The following is a 22502-nucleotide window of genomic DNA, read 5'->3' as shown; positions in this document are numbered from 1 at the left end:
TCTGTATACCAGTGCATTCCCATCGGTCTCATAACAATGGATTATATGGCTAACACTCAAAATACTCCCACTTATGTATCTGTTAGATCGCTTTGTATTGTTTTTACATGTTTTTGAGATGTTGCACCACATAAACACAATTGATCCCAGAGGTGCTTTACTGTAGGAATGCATCTAATTCACCTATTGAAGTTTAGTCTTCTTTAGTCTCTTTTCCTCTCCTCTCCCCACTGTCTTCCTCTCCTCCGGTCCTCTGTCTTTGTCTTTGTGGTGTGGTTTTGGGTAGGGTCCAGAGACCTAATGAGGCGGTTCTGATGGGCCCACAGGTCTTGAAGCTGCAGCAGGGCGCTGTTGATGCCCACTCCAAAGTACCTAATTGATCTAATCATTTAGGCGATTGGTCAAAGTAGTAAGTCTCTGGTGGGCACACATGGGATGGACAATGACAAGTGTTCAGTGGCTGCAGGCAGGTTTGCTGTGTCCAACTACAGTGGAGGAAGGTAAGGCTGTGTGTGTGTGTGTGTGTGTGTGTGTGTGTGTGTGTGTGTGTGTGCCTGTTTATGTACTGTACATGCACCCAACGTCCCTGGAGTCTTAGTCTGCTAAGATGCATTAGTGAATGCAAAGTTTATGGTTGTTTGTTTTCTTTGCTCATCCAAACTTTCTGTTTATGAGATAAATTTTTGATGAAATCTTGATACCTAAGAGTATAAAGTTCTTATTGACGTTCACGTGGAGTGGATAATGTTTTGCATGTAATTTTAATGAACAGTGTAAAGTATATTTCAAAGAAGTACCCTTCATTTACATCTTTAAAGGTCTACAAAGCAAGGCGCAATGGAACTTCCCTTATGAGGAAGACACATTCAGTATATCGTCTTGATGTGGAGAAGGCCACTAGGGAATGATCAAGTGTGCATCCCATCGACCCGCATCCTCTTCCCCATTACCCTGACATTTCATCCCCACATTTAATTCCAGGCCTTTCTAAAGAGCAGGTAATAGTGCAGAGGGGTACAGGGACCCAGAATTAAGCAGTTTTACACCGAAGGGTAATTTGGTGTGATAAATGTGCCGTCGCTGGTAACTAATAATACATATTTTAAGTAGCAGCGGCGCGGCTCCGCGGCCCAGTAAAGGTAGCATCATTATTAATGTGGGAGTCGCTGCGTGTTTTAGTCAGGGTTACGGCACCAAGGTCAGAGCTACGTTTCACTGAATTAAAAGCCATTTTGAGCTATGGCACTCCTAATCAACTCGGACCTAAAGGTGCATAGCTCAGTTATAATGAGGCACCAATGAATTTAAATAAACAGCAAGATCTAGTGATTTATAAAGGCAATGTGCTATCCTTATAGCTCGTTAGCCATGACGGATACTCTTTATTCTCTGGGCCTCTTTACCCACAGGACCCTGAGCTTTTAACCAAGTAATGTCTGCCTCCATTGTCAGCGGATACGCATTCGGAGCAGGACACTTATCCCCGTCATTATGAAAAGTGGAGACACAATACAAGAGTAATGGTAATGTATGCCATCCAAATAGGTGATTTTTCTCCTCCCCTCCCTCCGTTTTTCGCCGATGTAAAAACTACCCCAGAGTTTTAGGCCCATGAATTCATCATCATATTTTCACAAAGGGTTTTTCATATATCGTGAAAGGAAGCATAATCCTTGATAGCGGAAATGTTTTGCATTTAAAGGGGTACTTTTGGTCGGGGAATTGATGGTAATGTTTGGGGGGGCCGGAGAGAAAGGAAAGTTCTAGTTTTTAGAGTGATCACTTATATGAATTATAATATTTTTATGAGTGAAAAGAGTCAGTGGCTTATTTCAACTACTTTACTTTGAAATAATAGAAACTTCTGCAGTCAGTGTGCCACCATTAATATGCTGATTAGGAACTTTCTAGAATAATGATGTTTGATACTCACTCTCCATACGGCAAATTTTAGGAATTAATTCTTAAACAGTCCCCTGTCTGTTAAGAAGTAACTTTTCCCCTCTTTTTTTTTTTTCCTCCTTTTCCAGTATCGATCGGGCCTGTTGGAGTTACAGGTATTGCTCCTGGCTTTGCATTTCTTAATCTAATGACCCTGGGAGGATAGTTAGTACTTCAGCTGGGGCCAGACGGGGCAGTGAGGCGTGCACGTGTAGCCGCCTCTGGCCGCCCCCCTGCCGCTCCTGTTGGGGCATGCCAGGGCATTAGCCACTTCATCAGGTTCTTTGTTGCCCGCCTCTCTTTTGTGTTGCCCTTGAAGGACGTTGCAAGCAAAGCCATGGCTACAGCCTCCTCTTTACATCTTGATACAGCTTATTCAGGGGACTTCTTGAGAAATCAGTGGCTTGGGACGGGCTTTTTTTTTTTTTTTTCCCTTTCTTTCCCCAAGCTCCGGATTCAGGATGTTTCCCTCTCATTGATTCCAGCTCAAGCAGCTCACCTCATGTTAACAATGACTGGTTTTATCACTGCACGTTTTATGGCACCTATTTAATTAAAGAGAAGCTTCTTTTTTAAAAGATTAATTTAAGCATGAGAACTACTACAAGGTAAATACTACCAGCAGGTATCGTATCCTGGTACGCACTACACTTCTCTTAGTATGTAGTAATACCTGAGGCCATTCTGAATTTAAATTGACATCAAATATTTTCATTTTCCAAAGGACAAAAGTGTTGACTCACCTCCAAAACACACTTGTTTGATTTCCCATGTGAACATAGTACACAGTGACACCCATGGCTTTCACCATTCAGAGACTCACTCACTCAGCCTCTCACTGTGCTCCGCATTTCAGAGTAATTTTCACTCCTGACACCACGGCTCTGCCTACCTGCCAATTTCTGTCTCGGTTCCTGAATGGGTGATTTGTAAAGCCATGTTCACCTCAACACTCAGAAGATTTACTCAGGAGTGAGCTTGCCAGGTGTTTGAGCTGTCAGTTCGCTCTGTGTTCACAAACTTGCCGAAGGGAAAGTAATAGCCATACTCAGTCTGTTGACTCAGCCAACTGAGTTTCTTATTGGAGTAACAGTGAAACATATGGTCTTTACTATTGATTTGTGACTTGCAACAACAAAAGCTGGCATTATTTCATGAAGCTATTTTAGGTTACTGCACCACATGTTTTTCCTAAAAAACATGACTTGCATTTACTGTCAAACCTGCATGTAAAGGGATAGTCCAGATTATTTAAGATCAGGTTGTATGAGGTACTTACAGTAGTCCATATATTACCTATAGTGAATGTTGGTTGGCATGCGCCCAAACTGGGGGCATGCCAAAGGGCATGGAAGCTAAGCAATGCACTGCTGTGGAAAGAGACAGCCCATTGGAAAAATGTCTATCTCAAAATATCAATATCAGTTTAAGTGTGTGAGGAGATGGGAGAAGGCATTATATAAGTCAGATATACCTCTCTCCAAAACCACCAGACTTCACAGGCAAAATCAGTCACTTTATCTTGCAGAACACAGGAGTTGCTGGTCTACAGCTACAGAGTTCTGTTTTAAAAAGAGAGTTTGGACTCACACAAACAGTCACACTCTAACAACAGATCAAGGCAGTGGTAGACCAGCAACTCCTGTGTTCTGGAAGGTAAAATTATTGATTTTTCTTATGGAGTAGAGATCTCACACTCCATGCTTCTCCATTGTAAAGAACAAAAACAAGAATACAATACAGTAATTGCAATTTTTCTTTGCTGCAAAACTCTTCTGAGCATGGGGAGCATGTTGCCATGTCTGGAAAGTAAATTCAAAAGTGCAATGATTTCTGCTGCTGAACTTTGAATATAAGTTGAACTCAGAGGTCATTTTGAAGACAGGGCGGTAGCCTTTAAGTCATTTTTACATTACGTTAGCCTTTAGAGTTTAGCCATTGCAAATGTTGGTGAATATAACTGGCGTCACAGCAGTGCAGCTGTCTGACAAAACTAATAGTAAAGTGTATTTCAGGATAACAAGAATTCTTTGGATGCCTTGTTAATGTAACGTTAACATGAAGTGAAACTCACTCACTCACCCTTGATGTCTGTGAGCTACTAAGTCAGTAAATTGGAAATGTTTTCTCCTTTTATCTGAAAAGTTTGATGGCATCATTTTCATACTGAGAATTTATAATTAATCCCTCATGATCCACCTTGAACGCATAGTTGCCTACTTCCATAGACGACTTTGTGTGTTTTTCTGTTTTTTGCTGCACGTGTTGCTATCTTACACATGCAGTTATTGTTCCAGCATGTTTTCGTCTTCCTTTGGCGTTTAATATCAGACTACTGCACTTCAAGATGTACATACTTTCTGTCTGTCAGATCAGGAAGTACTGCATTTCCGGTACCTCGGTTCTCACGACATCCCTGCTATGGGGTTTGGTGGCTTTGAAGAGAGCGATATTTGGCTCATATCATAGTTTTCCCATCAGAAAAGGTTATCTGATGGCAAGTTAAAGTGGTGATAATATTTCTAGATATAGTGTACACTTAAACTGATTTTTTTTTCTTTTAGATGGACCATATTTTTAAGTGGGTGAAACATCTTTTGTTTCTGAGTCTGTCCACAACAGTTCATTGTCCTCTCTGCTTCTCCAAACTGGGAGTATAGATAAGTCCCTCATATAGCCTCACTTCAAGTAATCCAAACTATTCCTTTAATAATTAAAGCACTGATGTCTTTAAATGTCACATGTCAGGCTAAAAGGAATCTGTGTGACATATACGCATTCTCTTCATACCTGCATATTGCTGCCACCTCAGCTTGTGTTTGTGATCTGGCACACATCTTCAAGCTTTTTCTTTTTCTGCTTACGCTCCCTCCCTCCTCTCACCGCGGTTTATAAACAAGCTGTAGTTGTTTTTGGGGCTGGAGGTCGTTGATTTGTCTGCCTCTCCCCGTAGGTCACTGAGGTCACCGTGGCCCCGGAAGCATCAAGCTTCGAAAATGAGAAGCCCCGCTCGGCTCTCCCGCTGGCGACCAGGAGCACCCCTTGCCCGCGCCCGCCCTGATGATTAATGCCACCCCCGTCCAGCCACAAACCTTTCTGCCTCAGATAATGCCAGGCAGCAAGCGCGGCTGACACTTTTAATGTATAATTAAGTAGAAAAAGTCAGCACTGGCTATGCAAATTTTTTAAAATGATAAATGACGCTGTACAGCAGCAGGGATTGATTTGGTGTAAATGAAACTAATTAAGGAAATGTCAAACATAATTAATAAAACAGGTTTAAGCTGCAAAACATTGTCAATTGAATGAATGAGGAGGCATTGGCTCCCATTGTTCAGGCTTTATTTAGGTCTTGTGTTTAGCTTGTTCCCTGCTCCAGAATGCTCTCTCCCCTCCTCACTCCCTCCACCACCAATTCCCTGAGAGGGGGAAAATAAATTTGCTTGTCTCTCCGCTGACTGTAGAAATTAATTGCTGAAATCTTGTCCCATCCAAGTGTTACATTCACACGCAGGACATTAACATAACTAATTTGAAAGAGCTCAAATGACTGCATAATGGAGCTCCGTCACCATGCATGACAGTCGCTGGTCATACCAAATTAGCTTGGTTTTATAATTGAAAATTTTCCCCCCCTTTCTAATTTTTACACCATTTCCCTCCTTTTTCTTCATCTACTTTTTGTCGTCCTCCTTGCTCCTCTTCCTTCCATGGTATCTTTCCTTTACGTTCAGTTTTCTTGATAAGAACAAAGGTTTTATAATTTACAAAAAGAGTGCTTGACCTATAATTAGAGGAGTGAGGGGGAGAGGAGGGGGGAGTGCCAAGTGGTGGCGGCAGAGTCAGATCCTTAGTCCTGGTAATGATGCTGGAGACCTTGTGGCCCCCGGGGAGGCAGAAGAATAATGGGATGGGCTATTTTTATGGGGGAGCAAAGCAATGGGCCACCAGCCGCTGGGATGCTGGTGCCTGGGTAAGGTACAGAGCAGCAGGGGCTAGCAGGGGGCTAGTGGGGGGCAAAGGAGGGTGAACACTCAACCTGCCACACTGCCAGCTCTCAGCCCTGCCCATCAGTTCTGTACGTCAGCCTGATGCACCACTGTCGGCCTCTGTGCCCCCGCGCCAGCCGCTGCCCTTGCCGCAGAGAGAGGGAACTGGGTGGGTGGATGAGTGGGTTTTGGGGGGGTGGGGGGTAGAAACATCTGCCACTCTGAGGATAACAGAGGACTCAAAGATACAAAGTGAGGCGGGGATATCACAGTGAAATGCTGCATCTGGATCCTCAGATAAATACATATGGCCACATGTATAAACTAGGAAGACACGGATCAAATAATACCTGCAAAGCTGCAAGACTTAGCTTTTGTTTCAGGGTTTGTATGGGTGCTGGAAATCCTTGAAAACACCTGAATTTTAATGTAGTGTTTTCAAGGTTCGAGAAGTGCCTGGATTTTGGAAGTGCTTGAAACTGATTGAAATTGTTATTGCATGGCATTCATAAAAAATACTTTCGACTGAATAGTTTGCTCTTTAGAGACAGAAATAAAGTAAGTTGGAGGGAACCTAATCACTATTTTAGCTTTTGCACAAAACATAGATGACTCTGCTCGAGCCTTGCTTGCCACTCTGCACATGTGGTTACTCAGTGTGATGAGTTTTTCTTCTTTTCTTGACCATGCAGTATTGAAGTTGTGACACCCCTAGTTCTTTGTCTCATGGTTTATCTAACCTCAGCCAGGTTACATAGGATGCCAAGTTTACCTACAGACAGGTGACAGACTTTGTTGTTTGTTGTGTTAATTTGTCACCCCTCTGTAGAACGCATCACAAAACTAAAACTGTCAGTTGTTTATGAAACGACAAATCTGATTTAATGTGATGAAGTGAAATAACAATTTTCAGTAAATATGTGTATATAAATATATATTTTACCACAGCTATCAGGTGCTGGAAAAGCTTGAAAATGGTTGAAAAGTACTTGACTTTGACCTTGGGAAAAGGTTTATGAGCGCTGTGGTTTGAACCTGATTGGACAAAACAATTTGCATGCATCATGATCCTAATCAGCCCTAAGAAAGCTAAACTAACCAAATACTCAACTTTGACCACCTACAGTAAAGTTTGCAGCAGTCAGCTGGAGTTTTGTATCCCACCCATTTGGCACTTTTGTAATTCAAATCTAAAAAACATCTAAAACCATAAATGCTATTTATTATTTTGCACTGTTTGACCCGAGCCTGGTGCTAAACCAGATATCGTTAATAATGTGCTTGTGTGCAGAGTATTGCAGCAGACCTACGGCTGCCAATATTTTTGTGTTTTGGTTCTACACACTCTAAGCACCGCTATTTATCATACTCCCACATAACAATTCTCAAGAGTTAAAGGAGCAAAAGAAAACAAAAACAAGAAAACAAAAAGTACAAGAACAAAAGAAAGCAAAAAATACAAAACAAGAAAATAAAACTCTGGAACAGTCACAGTCTTTATTCCCAGTGTATTTTCATTCTCATCTTTATTTCATTATTCCAGTGAGGATGCTTATGCTTGTAAAAGTAAACTTAAATCCTGGACTCCTGTACTGTTTCTGTATTCTTTATGCATGACAGTAACAGCTCTACAGCAGCCGTAGCCCACAGTCAGCCACAGATCTGCAATGATTTTTGCAGCATTTCTCTCTGAGCTCTGCTGATGTATTTAAGGAGTGTTTAAAAGCACGGCCCTTTAATGGATATCCTTTCATTAAAGTATTTTTGTCTTATTATTCCTGTGACCAGAGAAACTGTACGTAGACTGGTAATTAGCAGGAGTTGGTAATGAGTGTGGTTGGTCCAGTGAGCTGTATGTTCTGAGCTGAGCTCAAGGATATAATTTCATGTGAATTATTACCATATGCATTTCTCCAGGAGCACTTAAAAGCTCCTAACATACCCGCATATTGGACGTGGTGTTTTCTTTCTGGTGCCCAAGTTGGAACTGAAGGACCCATCTCTTGTGTTTATTGCTTGGTCTTGTTCTGTAGTAAAGAGGATCAAAGCTGACTCCATCGTGTTGCACATACAGAGGTTCATACATGCTTTGCTACAACAAGCAGAGCCAAAATGTTCTGCGTGGTACTAAAAACATTTAAAAGCTGCAGTACATCTAGACATACATATATCCATTAGGGCCTACATAAATAGTGTCTGATTATTAGCAGCAATGCTTTTGTCTTGATGGCACAGTACAGTTTAAATACTGAAGTCAATCTATGAGACCTGCAAGGGTTAGTCGATTAATTGATTTATCTATTTAGAGAGAATCATTTGCCAACTATTTTGATAACCATTTTTAAAATAAAAATGTCAAAGATTTGTTGATTCCAGCTTCTTAAATGTAAGGTTTTGCTGTTTTTCTTTCTCATTTATGATAGTAAATTTGAAGTTTGATTGCTTTTGTAATTGTGAATGAGCATTTATCACAATTTCTTTTCATATTTTATTGACTAATCGATTAATCATAATTTTTTTTTTGCAGATTAGGCTAATTGATGATGGAAATAAGTTAATTTGTTGGTTGCAGCCCTGAAATCCACCCACAGTTAGAATATAAAGCATGTAGACGCTAGAAAAGTGGAAAAAAATAAAGAAATACAACTTAAAGTATATAAACACAAGCCTGTGTGCTATGGTTGCTTGATTTGAGTGTGTTATTGAGGGACACCGTTGACTGGAATGACAACAGATAAAATGTTAATGGAGGAGCTCAAAGCTGGAAAAAAAAAAAGTATTGACAGTGGTGTGATGGCTGCAGTGGCAGCCTTCAGAAGCCTCCTTTTTTACTAGCGTTCTGTAGTTTTCAAATATGAATTTTGCAGATGTGTTTCAGAGTTGCAAGTTCTAAAAAGAACATTAATGCCTTCTATATGAATTGCCAAAAAAGTGCACTGCCAACAGTAGATAGCAGACTAAGCATTTACTGTGACATCTGCGTTGTAACACTTGTTAAATCCCTTGTATCATGCAGTATTTCTCATAAAAATCAGTGACCTGTTTTTGCACATTTTCTCTAAAGTTTCCAAGTGGTATTTCACCTTTCATGTTATTTCCTTTTCGCACATTTTGCGACAACTCTTTCATACAACCCAACCCTTAAAATGCCAAGGGTCACGAGTCAAACATATGCAGCACGGATTACAATTTATTACCCCACATTTGCCTGATAATTTTTCTCTTTTGACAAGCTTAGGTAAATCATATAGCCTGCTCTATAATGTATGAGGGCTCGGCTGGCTTGATGAGTAAAGTCCGTTGCTATTGGCTGTTACCCCTGTGGTGTTTGAGCTCCCATAAGACCAATAAGGCTTGTCTGTGTTCCAACGTGACTGGAGTCACTGCAGGAACAGGTAGAGGTCCAGGTATTTATAGAAACCATATGCAAATGGATCAGTGCCATGTTGGATTGTTAGAGGAGAGAGGTGACAGTTAAATACATGTACATAGAAGGAGAAATATATAGGCTTCTCCCTCTCTTTGAGACAAGTCTAATCAGTTAGGATGGCCTCCTCTCCTCATTTCATTTGAATATATTCAGCCTCGGACTCAGACTAAGGAAGTGTCTCTCCCCTCCCATGTATATTATTCCTTCCCGCTGAAGGCTCATTATTTTACAGCAGGGTGTGTGAGAGGTGGCCCCAGTCTCTGAACTCTCTGTCGAGGCTGTATTAATCAAACTTCACACAGCGGGGAAGGGTCCACCCACTGACACGGCACCGCTCACTCTACACTTGAGGACAAAAGGAAAAACACACAACCTAAGCTGTTACTGTGAAGCATCCACAGCTTTTGAAGACTACCACTTTTAATTATTTTCACAACAATAACCCCCCCACACCTTTTCAAAGATTGTCTCAAAGATATGCCATGCCCACAAAGTATTTTATAGCATTGCTCAACCGTTTCAGTCTTAACATTGTCCTCCTCGTTTTCTCCGCAGGGGACAACAAGATCTTTGCATGGGGAAACGGCACCAGTGGACAGTAAGTGAATTTCAGAAGTAAAGAGACTGAAATGAGCTTGTGAACAGTGCTTATTCCCTTAAGTTTTCGCATTACAACGTGCTGCAAAACTTTAAGGCAGTGGTTTTCAAACTTTGTTCAATAATGTAACCACTTTGGAATACTTTTTCAGCCACGTACTCCTTGACCAGCAGAAAACATCTTTAAAAAAGTGCTTATATGAAGAGGTGCAGTACAATGCTGTGCCATCAGCTTGTTGAAGTTAATCCCATTAAAACATATTCTTACTGATACTGACAGTATTTTAGGTTGGCTGTTTTTTCACTTTCTTTTTCACTTCTTTCTCCATTTTCCTTGATTTTTGTCCGTTCATCATTCAATTTCGAAACTCAGTGAACTTGATTGGATGGTGATAGAAAATTGCCTCATGTAAGGGCTCACAAACAACATTAAAAGATACACTCAAGAAAGACTCAAGTAAATTTTAAGTTGCATTAAAACACAAACACTTGCTTAAATGAATAAGTAAGAGCAGGTGTGCAAGGCTGCATGAAGAAAAAAGTTGGGACAGTCTATTAAACCTTGTTTTAAATGTAGTGGGAAGTTTGTGTTTCATCATGAGAAAAGTTGTTGCTTTCTTATTCTATAAGGATTTACAGCAGTTAATAATTGCAATTAAAATAGGAACTTTCCAGGGCTCAACAGTAAGGATTACCCACTTAGCTATGGCAAATAAAAGGTCATGTCGGGCTAGTAAATCTTGCAACTCACTTGCCTGATTGGGCAAGCAGTAAAATAGACTTAAACATGGAGGTTTCACAGCTAAGTCCATCCATCCCTGGGGAAAAGGGGTGTGTTGTCATACCATTTTCAATTTGGCAAGAATATTTGTTGCTTTGCATCTGTGACGCACTGTGTCCTTGTTCTGATTGATTAACCCTAAGTAAAGATCAAACATGACAATGATTCTGTAGGGGCAAGCAAGAATTGACTTCAGGCAAGAAGATTTTCTGAGCCACTCGCCCAACCAGGTTTAATTGAATGTACATTTTTATTAAACCTATTATAGTGTGATTATTTTAGAAAACTGTGCATGACTGATATTGAAGTGACATTAAAATAAGTCTCAAGTAGCCCCTGCATTAACCCAAAGTAACCCGAGGTATACTAGTGCCCCCGTTTGAGAAACACTGCTTCAGGAGACTACTCAGGTGTTCATAAAAGTTTAACTATCCTTGGTTAGTGTTTTTTTTCAGCCCAGTGGTCATTCAGATGCCTCCTTGTCTTCTGACAGTATACTGTACGGCTGTATATTAAACTGCACTCTGACTGACAAACAAACAAACAGGCAGACATAGTTATACGCAAAGATAAGTTGTTTTCCTCCTGATGACCTTCCTTGTTAAAACTTCTCCAGCCAGGAGCCAGTCTGGCTGTAATGACATCTAAGGGCCTGGGGGCTGCAGTGATTCAGTGGCCCTCAAGTACTCAAACCGCAGCACAGCAGACCTCAGAGAAATACATAAAAGAGACAAAGGCATCACTTCTCACTCTCTCATCATCTCCCATTGTCCCTTATTCTCCTTCTCTTGCTCTCCATCTCTCTGTCTGTCTCCCTCTCTCTTCTCTCATGATGCTTTGACCCCTCTAAGCAGGTCGAGGCTCTCTCGTGGGGAGCTTATAGTTGGAGGAGCCTATAGTTGGAGCTCCACAACACCCACTTGCAGAGCAAAGGGTGAGCATCTCCGTTATACAACTGGCACTCTGATATCTGAAAACTCCTCAGCTCTCCTGTGTGTCTCACTGGAGGCGAGAGAGGAGAAGAGTACGAGAGAGCTGTGTAAATTTAAACTGGCAAACTTTCTGATGGAAATAGCAGTGACCCCAGAGTGGTCTTGTCTTGAGTTGAAGCATTGTTGTAATCAATACAGGCTCTCGTGGGGATGGCGGGCGAGGACCTTTCGTTCCCCGTTTGTGGAAATAATGGAGAAGACTGTTTGTTATTTTTCCCAGACATGCCGCAAACTAGCAGATATGGCCGGGGCATTGCAGGTTATGACGCTGGCTCAGGGAAACAAATACAAAGAGGAGCATTTTATCAAGAAGCAAACAGCAGAGCTCTGTTTGAAGCTGCTGGGAGCTCACAGGTCACAGGGGTGCTGGGGCTGCGTTTGACCAGCTCATCTTGAAAAGGGGTCTTGGATGTTCTTTGTTCACTCACACCAGGGACATGGAGACAGAAACTCTCAGCCAAGGCCTATGTAAAGTCATTTGTGCAGCTACAAATTGAGTTAGGTTCAGTTATTATTTCTTCCCTAGGAACGTAAAACTGACCTCACTGAAATATGCCTGTTAGACACACTCCATACGTGAGACTTAGGTATAGAGAAAACAGAAATACAACAGCACGGTATTTCTGCTGGGTGTGCACTAATGAATGGTATCTATTTTTTAAATTATTTTTCTTTGAATGATGAATTTAAACCAGTGTTTCTCAAACTTTTTACACTTTGTACCATCTTAGAAAACGTTGAGCTCTCTAAGTACCACCTTGCTGTTTTTGGCTCTTTGGTGCTGTCAGGCTTCTTAAGTAGCCACCAGCGCTTGTAATTGGTTCACCCTGTAGTTCATTTTCAACATGGTTGCTCGAAATATTCTCCTCCTGGTCTGCACTTCTCTTCGTTAACAGTTTGGAGTCACATTTGCAGTGTTTTGGAAGCATTCATTTTCGGTCTCTTGCTATCTACTAGCCATCACAGATGAGCTAGAAACTACTGGAAGTAATGGATGACATATGCATGCTGTGTGCGTGATCGTGACTGTAGCAGGCCGATATTGAACAAAAATACAGCAAAGATAAAATTTATTTTGAATTACATTTCTATGATCTCATATTTTGTGTATTCTAATTTGAAACTTTGTAGTATTTTGATAGTATTATACAATTTTAATTAATTAATTTAATTTTTAAAATATATTACTGACACTCTCCGCCAGCACTAGAGGGAGCTTCAGTACCACCAGTGGTACCTGTACAACAGTTTAATCATCTAGGATTTAGACAACATAATTTTTGTAAAACTGTTTCATTTCCATAACATGAGTCCATTAAATGTTGATAGAGAATATTTGTGAAGTTCTGTAATATATAATTTATATGTCCTTAAAGGTAAAAATAAGTAGCATTTGTTAGTTGCCGAAAGATACTTGATTGTTGAGTCTCATTTCGAGGACTTCACTTCTGAGTTGTGAGTTATGATTAAGAGGGATTATTTTTGTATGAGTCTATGCATTGCTTTTTGGGAAAATCCTACACAGTTTGCCTTTAGATTAAAAAAAACATGTTACTTGCGTTTATCTAAATGGATAATCAATAATTAAATCCAACACGACCATTTTTTTTTTTTTTTTTAAACAAAATAACAATATGCAGTATGTTGCTGTGGAAATAAAGCTTAGCTTGAAGGGGAAAAACACATCTAGTATTGTTTGGTATAAGCAACATTTTGATGTTTTTTAAACAGTGATTAATCGATTAATGGATCATTAATGTTACCAATGATTGATTAAGGAAAGTGCTTATGATTTGCAACCCTATTTCCATGACATGAATTCTCTGAAAGTTCAATAAATTCTATAATTTCTCAACAAGAGACAACTTTCTGTTAAACCAACAACAAATTGTCTTTTCTGTCTGCTTTTTCTAGGCTGGGTGATGGAGAGAGGTCAGTAAAGGACCAGCCAGTCGAGGTCAAGCTGCCACGGGGACGCAGTGACGCAGATGCAGATGATGTCAGTATAGTTGGCGTGGCCTGTGGAAGCAGACACTCCTTCATATGGACTGAAACTGGACAGGCCTACAGTTTTGGGAACAACTTCTACGCCCAGCTGGGCTACGACTTCCAGAGGGCTGACTTTAAAGAGCACCAGGTATGAGGACACTCCTGTATCCTGGAGCATCTCCTGAATGTCTGAAATGCTTTGATTTTGGGTCGACACTAAGGGTGGATGATCAATAGTTATTGATCATCTGAATTTTTAATAAAGGCCAGGAGAGAATTTATCAAGGTATACAGATAATAGACTAAAAGGGACAGTTCACACCAAAATCAAAAATACATATTTTTCCTCTGGCTTGCAGTGCTATTTATCCATCTAGATTGTTTTGGAGATATGGACTGTAGAGATGTCTGCCTTCTCTGACAGGAAGAAAGTAGTTTCAATAGATTCTATTGTAGATTTAAAAAAAAAAAAAAATTTATATGTATTTTTTAAACGCTTAAAGCAACACACCACTGAGCGCCATCTAGTTCTATTATGTTGCAGAAAAGGCAGACATCTCTACGGCCGCTATCTTTTAAACTTTGCAATTCACACCAAAACGATCTAGATGGATAAATGGCCAAAAGAGAAACATGTATTTTGGATTTTGTAGTGAATTGTCCCTTTAATAGACTTGGAAAAAAAACAAACAATCAAAAACCTGCCATACTGGCGGACTGGCCTGTCCTTTTTTTTAATCACAGTATCCTCACTGCCTGCTCTCATTTTCTCATGCCACACTGTTCTTGTTTGTGTCGTATGCGGATGATGCAGCTGAATAATACACCATGATTGGGTGTTTGCACGTCACTCATAGCAGGAGACATTATGAAGGGTTATGATAGGCTGTTCATAGGTGTATTTATGTGTCGTGGCAGTTTGCATTTAATGCATTTAAGTGAAACTGTTGCACATTTCATAGAACAGTTTTCTTATAGTTATTAAGTGTCGGCTGATAGTACGTATCACTACTTTTTATTATCCAAGCCTAGTAAACACCCGTCACAGTCGGTATACCGTAAGCATGACACACAAAACAACACAAAGCTCACAAAAATGTGCCGTCATCACATTAAAACCAGTGTGATTTCCTAATGTCCCCTTAAAACATCTACATATTCTCTACAGTTATAGTATCATTAGTTTTTAATTCATTGTTGTGTGAGAGAAGCTGGTGCAGGCAGGCCTGTGTGATGGATACCTCAAGGGCCTGGATGGCTCTTTGCCGGTTGTCTCTCTCTATCTCTGTCCTTACATGGCTTACCATACAGTAGCATGCTGCTGAACCATACAAATCCTAAATTAAGTGCTGTGGAATTGAAATTGGCTCTCTTGTGAAGTGTTCCACTTGCATTGGAGCTTAATTTTGCCTACTCATATCATTTGATTCAGTCCCTTAGTCCCTCTTTCGCTCGCTGCAGCCCATCACTCCCTCTTCCTTCTCATGCAAAATAAGCCCATTTACCGCAGTGTGACAGTGTCTAGGTGAATGATTGCCACTCAACACTTGATATATGGGTATGTGCTTCTGTGCGCATGTGTACTGGATATATTATATTTCCGACAGATTTTCCCAGTCTCTTGCAGTTACATTAGTGCATTGTTATACATTAAGTCTTTCAGGGTTTTTTTTTTACACCCACATATTGTAATGGATGGATTAAAAAAGAGAGTATTCCAGCCCACTCTCTTTCACTTTCCCCTAGTTACCTGTTTTCATTTGTTTCTCCTGTGCTGAAGTCAGTATTTAGAGGCTTATTATCAAAGTCTTTTGAATTGCTGTATATTATTATTATTATTTTGATTGCTTAGCAAAAACATGACAGCAATAAACACAGGAGGAATGAACAACAACAATAATACAAAAAAAAAATTAAAGAAAAACAAAAAGTACATTCTAGCTATGGTCAAATTAAATTAAGTACATAGCAGCTTAACAGAAGTAAACATACAAAATTATCTACATACAGTAAATAAGAAATAAATTAAAAGAAGATGCACAGCAATGCTGTTCACAGTGGATATGACACATTAGCCATTTCCCTGAAAAAAATTCAGTTTATGGTCCCAGATCTTATTGAAAACTCCTACTTTATTGTAATTATAAAATCTCAGTTTCTTCAGCCGTAGTGTGGTTGCCATTTCTCCCATTGACAATTTATATGTGGATACAGAGCATAGACTTATATACATAGACGCTGTATTGGTCTTCAGATCATATGTCAGTGTCGCTGCCATTTTAGTTATTTTTGTTAACATAAATACGTGGAAGCTGCAGTTTTTTTTTGCAGAGTCCAATTTCCACACTCACAAGATTTACTTTTTTGCAGCCACCGTTCCAAACAAAACAGCCTTTTTTTTCATACTTATTGGAAAAGGACAGGGAGTTGGTTGCTCAAAGAGTTGCTTCCTAAAAGCCTTTAAAAAAAACAATGAAAGGTGCTTTTCCAATATGTATAAAGATTACTGCCATGACCAGAAAGAAGTTACTGATCATAGACACTCTAAACAGGTGAGAACCTGCCTACTACTTTTTGCCTTTCGACCACAGCGATGTGTTCACTTGCTGTTTTATAATCAGGATACGGTTTTCTTGTTATGTTATCTGTTGTTCCTCTGGCCTCGTTCCAGCAGTAACATAAGACAAACTCCCAGAAGAGAGGCCTTGGGGTTCATGTGAGACTGGCCTCACACTGGGTGGGAGGGGGGGGGCAGAAAGTGCCCAGCCACCTGGCAGCAGTATGGAGGCCCAGGGGCCAAAGCTCTCACCTCTCCTCCCTGATAAAGGCCGCTGGGATCTGCATGACTGCACCCAGCACTCACCTCTTTTCTGCTCGAGCAAAAGGGGAGAAATGTAGCAGCAGTGGCGGAGAATGGGACCTGGTGGTATGTGTGTCACAGAATCACCCTCCCCTCTCATTCTAGCCACACCGCTGGCCTCTGATTGCCCCAAGTGGAGGCCCAAACCTGGCCCTCTCTCTTGTATACCACCAACCTCCATCTTCTTTCATCCCTATTGCCTCCCTGGGTGTGTGTATGTTTTTTTTTAGAGTAGGACCAGAAAAGCTGCTCCACCTCCAGTTATCCCCCAGACTCCATACTATATGATACTGGCTATTGTTGTAAAGAATCTGTAGGTTGGAACTGCCGGCTTCACCCCTAAGGCTCCGTTTCTCTTTACTGTCTGAAATGGAGTGGTAGCAGACTGCTGAGATCTGAGAAACACTATATTCTGTTCTTTATTGGCCCGGTGATAAGGTGTTGGGATTCTGCTCACACCTGCGAGCCCATTGTTCGGGCCCGCTATGGCATTTCACCTGCAACAGACAAGGTTAGACAGAGCTCCTATTTAATGGTTTGATTGACATTATTTTAATGGCACACCGTGGGGAGCTATACGTCTGTGAACGGAAATGAAAGTTAATCTTATTTTTTTCCCCCCTCTCATGTCTCTGCCCTCTTTCTCTCTCCCCTCATTATGACAATGACACTGTCATTTTTGCAGGGTTTTGAGGGATGTGTTTGTGTGCAGTTAGGACAGTCCCTCTCTGCTTCCCCATGTGCTGCCTTATATAAATATTTTAATAAGAATTAGTAGTTGCTGGCTCTGTTATTGTGGTAGCTTTGGTTGTAACAAGCCAGTATCATATACCATAGGCTGTTTGTTTTTGTGTGTATGAATTTTTTCTCCCTGTATACATAACGTAGCTGAGTCTCTAAGTAGGTTAACACCTCCTAGCTGGGAAAAAGTACCACCCGTTGTCTGCATTTGTACAAAACTAGGCAAAAAGCGACCGTGGGAGCATGAAAATAAACTCTGTTCCTAAGTGTGACACGTGTGCAGCTTGAGCTTGGCACGGCATCCGTGTTCAGCCTGGCTGAGCACAACTTGTTTGAATGTCATATTTATCCCTGTGTTTTGTCAGAAAATTAACTTCCTGTGAGTTTGCGGCAGAGCCGAGCATATGGCCACAGCTCTCTGGAGATGACAGCCTAGCGGAGCGGGAGCTCGCCGGTGCCGCTGCCCTGCTCTGGCGGCAGATGCTCCGGGCTTCTCCGCGATTAAGTGGAGATCATCACTGTTTTCTTTGAGCACCGCTGTGCCTTGTACTCTGAAGTGTTCCGTTAATCACTGCCTGCCTCCCTGCCTTTTCCACACAAGCTGCCAAAGCACTCATTAAGTTTGAATCTCCCTCTCACCACTCGCTTGCTCACCGGCTCGATACATCTCGTGACAGAATCTTAGCAGTCACCCTTTCTGCAGGAACACAATGGGTTTGTTGCACCTGTTTGCCAGAGGGATCATAAAAGCCAGAATGTTTTTGTGCATGCTTGTTTGAATGATATATTCCATTTCTGGCCCTTCTCCTCTGTTCATTCATTTTTTAAGGCACTGTGTACATACTGTAAAGTAAGCGTTGCTCTTTCAATGCTTTGTCTAGTCTGTGTATGCTGATGTAGTCTAAATTTGAGTTTCTCCCCATGCACTAAGATGCTGCCATGTTTCCAGTACAGGCCTCTAAGGGGAGTGACGCTTTTTTGCACACTGGTGTTTTTTTTTCCAACTGTGCCTCATCCTTCTCTTCCTGCATGTTATTAGGAAAAACTGCTAGTCACTTTATAGTAGTTACTAGTAGGGATAGTCCTGCAATGATTAGTTGATTGATTAATTAGTTGATAGAAAGCTTGTCATCGTTTCAGTTGTTTTGTTTTTTTTTGAACAAAAATGAAAAACATTTGCTGGTTCTTTTTGTCATTCACGATAGTAACGGAAGAGTCTTTGGATTTTACACAAAAGAAGCAGTTTGTGGACGTCACTTTGGGCTCTTGAAAATTGTGATGAGCATGTTTGACAATATTTTTGACCTTTTATAGACTAAACTAAACCAAATCGTGAAAATAATTGGCAAATTAATCAACAATGAAAATAATGGTTAGTTGCCTAATTGGAGATGAAACTGTATTAAAATTTCATATCACAATTACAGTGACCAAATTCACTGGTTATCATGGCATCATTTTTATGCCTAGAACAACTGGAAAGGGCTGCAGGCAGGACTTGAACCCATGACCACTGCAGAGGACTCATACTCAGTACATGGGGCAAATGCTCTACCAGCTGAGCTACCAGGCCACTGAAAATGCCAATTGTTGATCCATAATTACTGTGTTATCCTCTTAGAATCAAAAATACATATTTCTAGATTGAGTTGCAGAGTTTTTGTGATATCGGCCATAGAGATTTCTGCCGTCTTTGCAAAATATATAAGATGTAGGACCAAATGGCACTCGGCTTGTGGTGCCCAAAAAATACATTTGAAAAATTTGACTCCAGTGTCTCTTTTCAGGAATCATGACCCGATTCCTCAAGATAGTTTACACATCTAGTTGTAAGCAGTTTCATGTTGGAACCACTTTCTTTCTAGTAGGAGGAAAGTAGTTCAAGTAGATTCTACTGGAGAACTGTTTGAGGGTTAAGATTTAGGTTTAGGATGGGGAATTAAATTTAGGTTAGGATTAGGCACATAGTTATAGTATACCATACTTAGTGATAGACAGAGTTAGCTCAGGGTCTAGGGAATAGGGAATGCATTATGCCAATGATGGCTTCTCATGAATACAGTAACACAAGTCTGTGTGTGTGATCATGAAATCTGAATGCAGGTATAATGTAAAACACAACTATGATCAAAGAGAAACAAAAAGCTAGAAATTTAGTCTTCGTTAGGCCCCCGCCCTACCCCCCCCAGCCCCAATATCACACATCCAGTTGTGTTGTGTGCATCTCCTACACAAGCAACCATCCATTGTTACTGTTAAACATTGTGACACGCTTTAACCCTGATTGATCTTGATCTCCGACACAAATAATAATGTGATTACAGGCTTTTCTCTGCTCCTCTCTTCACAGCAGTGGAAAATAACATTAGATATTTCCTTTCATGTTAATCGCCTTGGTTGGAAGTATACCTCAGTGCACCAATAGGCCTCAGTAATGCCTCCTTTCTTCTAAAAAAAACATCCAAAATAACCTATTTGCAGCACACCCACACACACATTGCTTAGCTCTGTAACAGCGTTATTCTGCACCCATCAAAGCCTGGCTTGCTTGTCCTGGTGCAGCGATCATTCCCCCACAATAGCGGGATGGCATTACTGTGCTTTTGAAAGCATTTGCATGGCAAAGCAATAACATGCACCTTGGAAATAAAGGAATTGATCCTGTTCATCGCAGGTTGGATTTCCTGGATAAAGCTGTGGGAAATGCATCCCTGCGCCATCTCCCTTCGATACACAGACCCCGTTTCCTCATCCTCAAGTTTACTTTGCAATAACTGTCTGCTTCTTAATCTCGTCTGTCAGGCTGTCAGGCAGACACACAAAAACGTATGTGGTTCTCTCTGCTGCATCGGTTACTTGGCAGACACACTGATTAGTGCCAGTTTGCCTCTTTTTCAATATGTAGATACCCAGATAGAAAGCTGGCCCTATTCATGGAGTCCAAGTACCAAAATAGCAATTGCTGTTCTCAATCAACTATGAAGAAATTGGTTTGCATTGTTGGAAGAGGTTGATTAGTGACTTTTTGAAGAGGCTCTTGAAATTACTTTCAAATCAGGCTGAGTTGACAGACAGCTGGTTCAATATTCATTTTACAGTGTAAGGTCAGCAGTAAAGGATGTTATTTTTTTCCTACTGTACGAGTGCCATCCATTTGTACCCTCTGGGCCTGCATATTGTTATTCTACACAATAAACCTTTATCTCATCTACTCAGAATCAAATCTATTCACTACTGTACAAATTGCCGCTGTGCTCTTGGCAAGGTACAGCTAATTTTTCGACGAGGAAATTCCTTGTCAGGAGCAGCCAAGGGAGAAAGTGTCAGTTTGATACCACGAGTACACTAACGGCTGTGCGGGAGCATAAGTGTTCGCTGCGCTTCGGTGACGGTGCGTTTGATTTCAACACTGACCACCGGTGATGCCAACCCTGTAGTCCTCATCTGAGCTGCCTCTTGAGACGCGAGCGTAGACGGCCCTCCCCCACATCTCACTCTCAGACTGATGCTGCCGAGAGAGAAAGAGAGAGGGAGAAAGTAAGTGAGAGGCTGGCAGACAATAAAGTCGCTGTATAGCATATACTTCTATCACTTGTCTATTGTTACACTGCAGTTACAAGCTTATGCAGTATGTGGGAACTCAGTGTGGGTGTACAGCGACCTAAACTACTATACCCATCTCCCCTAGGGGCACCTCAAAGGATGCTTGGGCTCTGCTGAAAAATGAGAGGCAAGGCAAGTGAGAGACAGAGGAACAGAGGGAACAGAGGGAGGTAGTCTCAGCTGTGTAGGAAGGCTAACCTGCGCCTCTGGAGATCCTGCGTCTTTTCAAAAGTACCCAGACAAACCCGTCTCTCTGACTGCTCGCTCTCTCCTCTGACTTGTTTGGGGCCACAGTGTTGAGATAGTTCAGTTCAGTACGATGACTTCTGCAGCACTCGGAAACTCACTGTAGGCATTCTTCATTGTTTGTTATGCAAAGTTTGCACTTGAAATATGCATTATTTTCTCAGTGTGAATGAGAGAATATGGTGTTTGTGACCTTGTTTCAGTTTGAATCATATGCCCCACTGTTTCCTAATATGCCCCTAGTGTATGTAATGCTGAAAGCACATTTATTACACATCAATAATTCTGTACATTTCCTTCTGGAAAACTAATTCTCATAATAGGATTTTGTCAATGTGATTTGAATAATGATCTCAAAACATCCCATTTTAGGCTACTTAACTAAATAGAATATTACTGATTGCAACACTTATCCATGGTTGGGGTTTTGGTAACCTTCTTTTCTGTTTCTTGCCAACAGCCAATTTTCTCTCAATTAAAGCATGATATTAGCACTCAGTAGGGCATAAACAGAAATAACCGTACACTACTGAATATCATGCCTTGATTATGAGCTTAAGAGTGGGTGTACAGATGGATCCAGTTTCTATACTCCTATTAGACTGCTGGTGTTTTTATGTGTGCATGTGTGTCTGTGAGAGGAAGGGAGAGGGAATCACTGCCTGCATGTGCACGAGTGTGTGTCTGTGCAACACTTTCATGGCAGGAAAAGCTGGAAGTTATCAGCCCTATCCTGAAACCTCTGGAAAGGGAGGACGGGAGGAGAAGAAAGACAAAAGTCACAGGTATAGTAGGAAGAAAAAGTGTATCATTACATTGAGAGCCAGTCAGTGGTGATGCCAGTTGGCCAAAGTTAGCAGGAAGCTGTCCTAGTAAATGGCAGCAGCTGCTCGCAGTTCGAGAGAGCATGTCCCAGTCAGAGGAGAAAAGCGATGGCATCTACATTAATACTACCTTAATGGCCCATCTGGCGCTCCGTAGGGTCCCTGGCTGCGCCACCGACTCACAGGCGTTTGACAGGCAGTCTCCAGCGCACCAGACGCGCATGGCATGCCAAATGGCGGGGAGACGCCTCCGTGGCGCACAGATCTGTCAAACTCTCTCTGACGCTGTAGTCACACAGGCACGGGAAGTTAAGGCAAGTTTTCACACGTGATTGGTTCTTGACATGGATGGGGAGAGGGAGGGGGCAGAAGGAGAATGACTGGCTTGTCTGTCTTTCTCTTCCGCACCCTCCTCAAATGCAAACACACATGTGCGCACACACACACATAATCGCAGACACCCTCACACATAAACACTCTCTCTCCATACTAGATGCTAAGTTGCCATG

At 41.3% G+C, this 22502-nt stretch overlaps 1 pseudogene across 1 annotated transcript in view; it reads left to right on the top strand.

Moving 5' to 3' along the window:
* The window catches only part of LOC146320035 (serine/threonine-protein kinase Nek9-like), a 386194-nt pseudogene that overhangs the window by 37565 nt on the left and 326127 nt on the right, over positions 1-22502 (top strand). The window contains exons 2-3 of the transcript XR_014771495.1: positions 9916-9958; positions 13645-13867. The product of XR_014771495.1 is annotated as a serine/threonine-protein kinase Nek9-like (transcript). The remainder of the gene's footprint in view (positions 1-9915; positions 9959-13644; positions 13868-22502) is intronic.

Source organism: Lutjanus erythropterus, chromosome 10 (genome assembly GCF_056507025.1).
Source record: "Lutjanus erythropterus isolate fLutEry1 chromosome 10, fLutEry1.hap2, whole genome shotgun sequence".
Taxonomy (NCBI): Eukaryota; Metazoa; Chordata; class Actinopteri; order Lutjaniformes; family Lutjanidae; genus Lutjanus; species Lutjanus erythropterus.
Note: the sequence above shows the minus strand (reverse complement) of the source record. Positions and strands in the feature narration are given on the sequence as shown.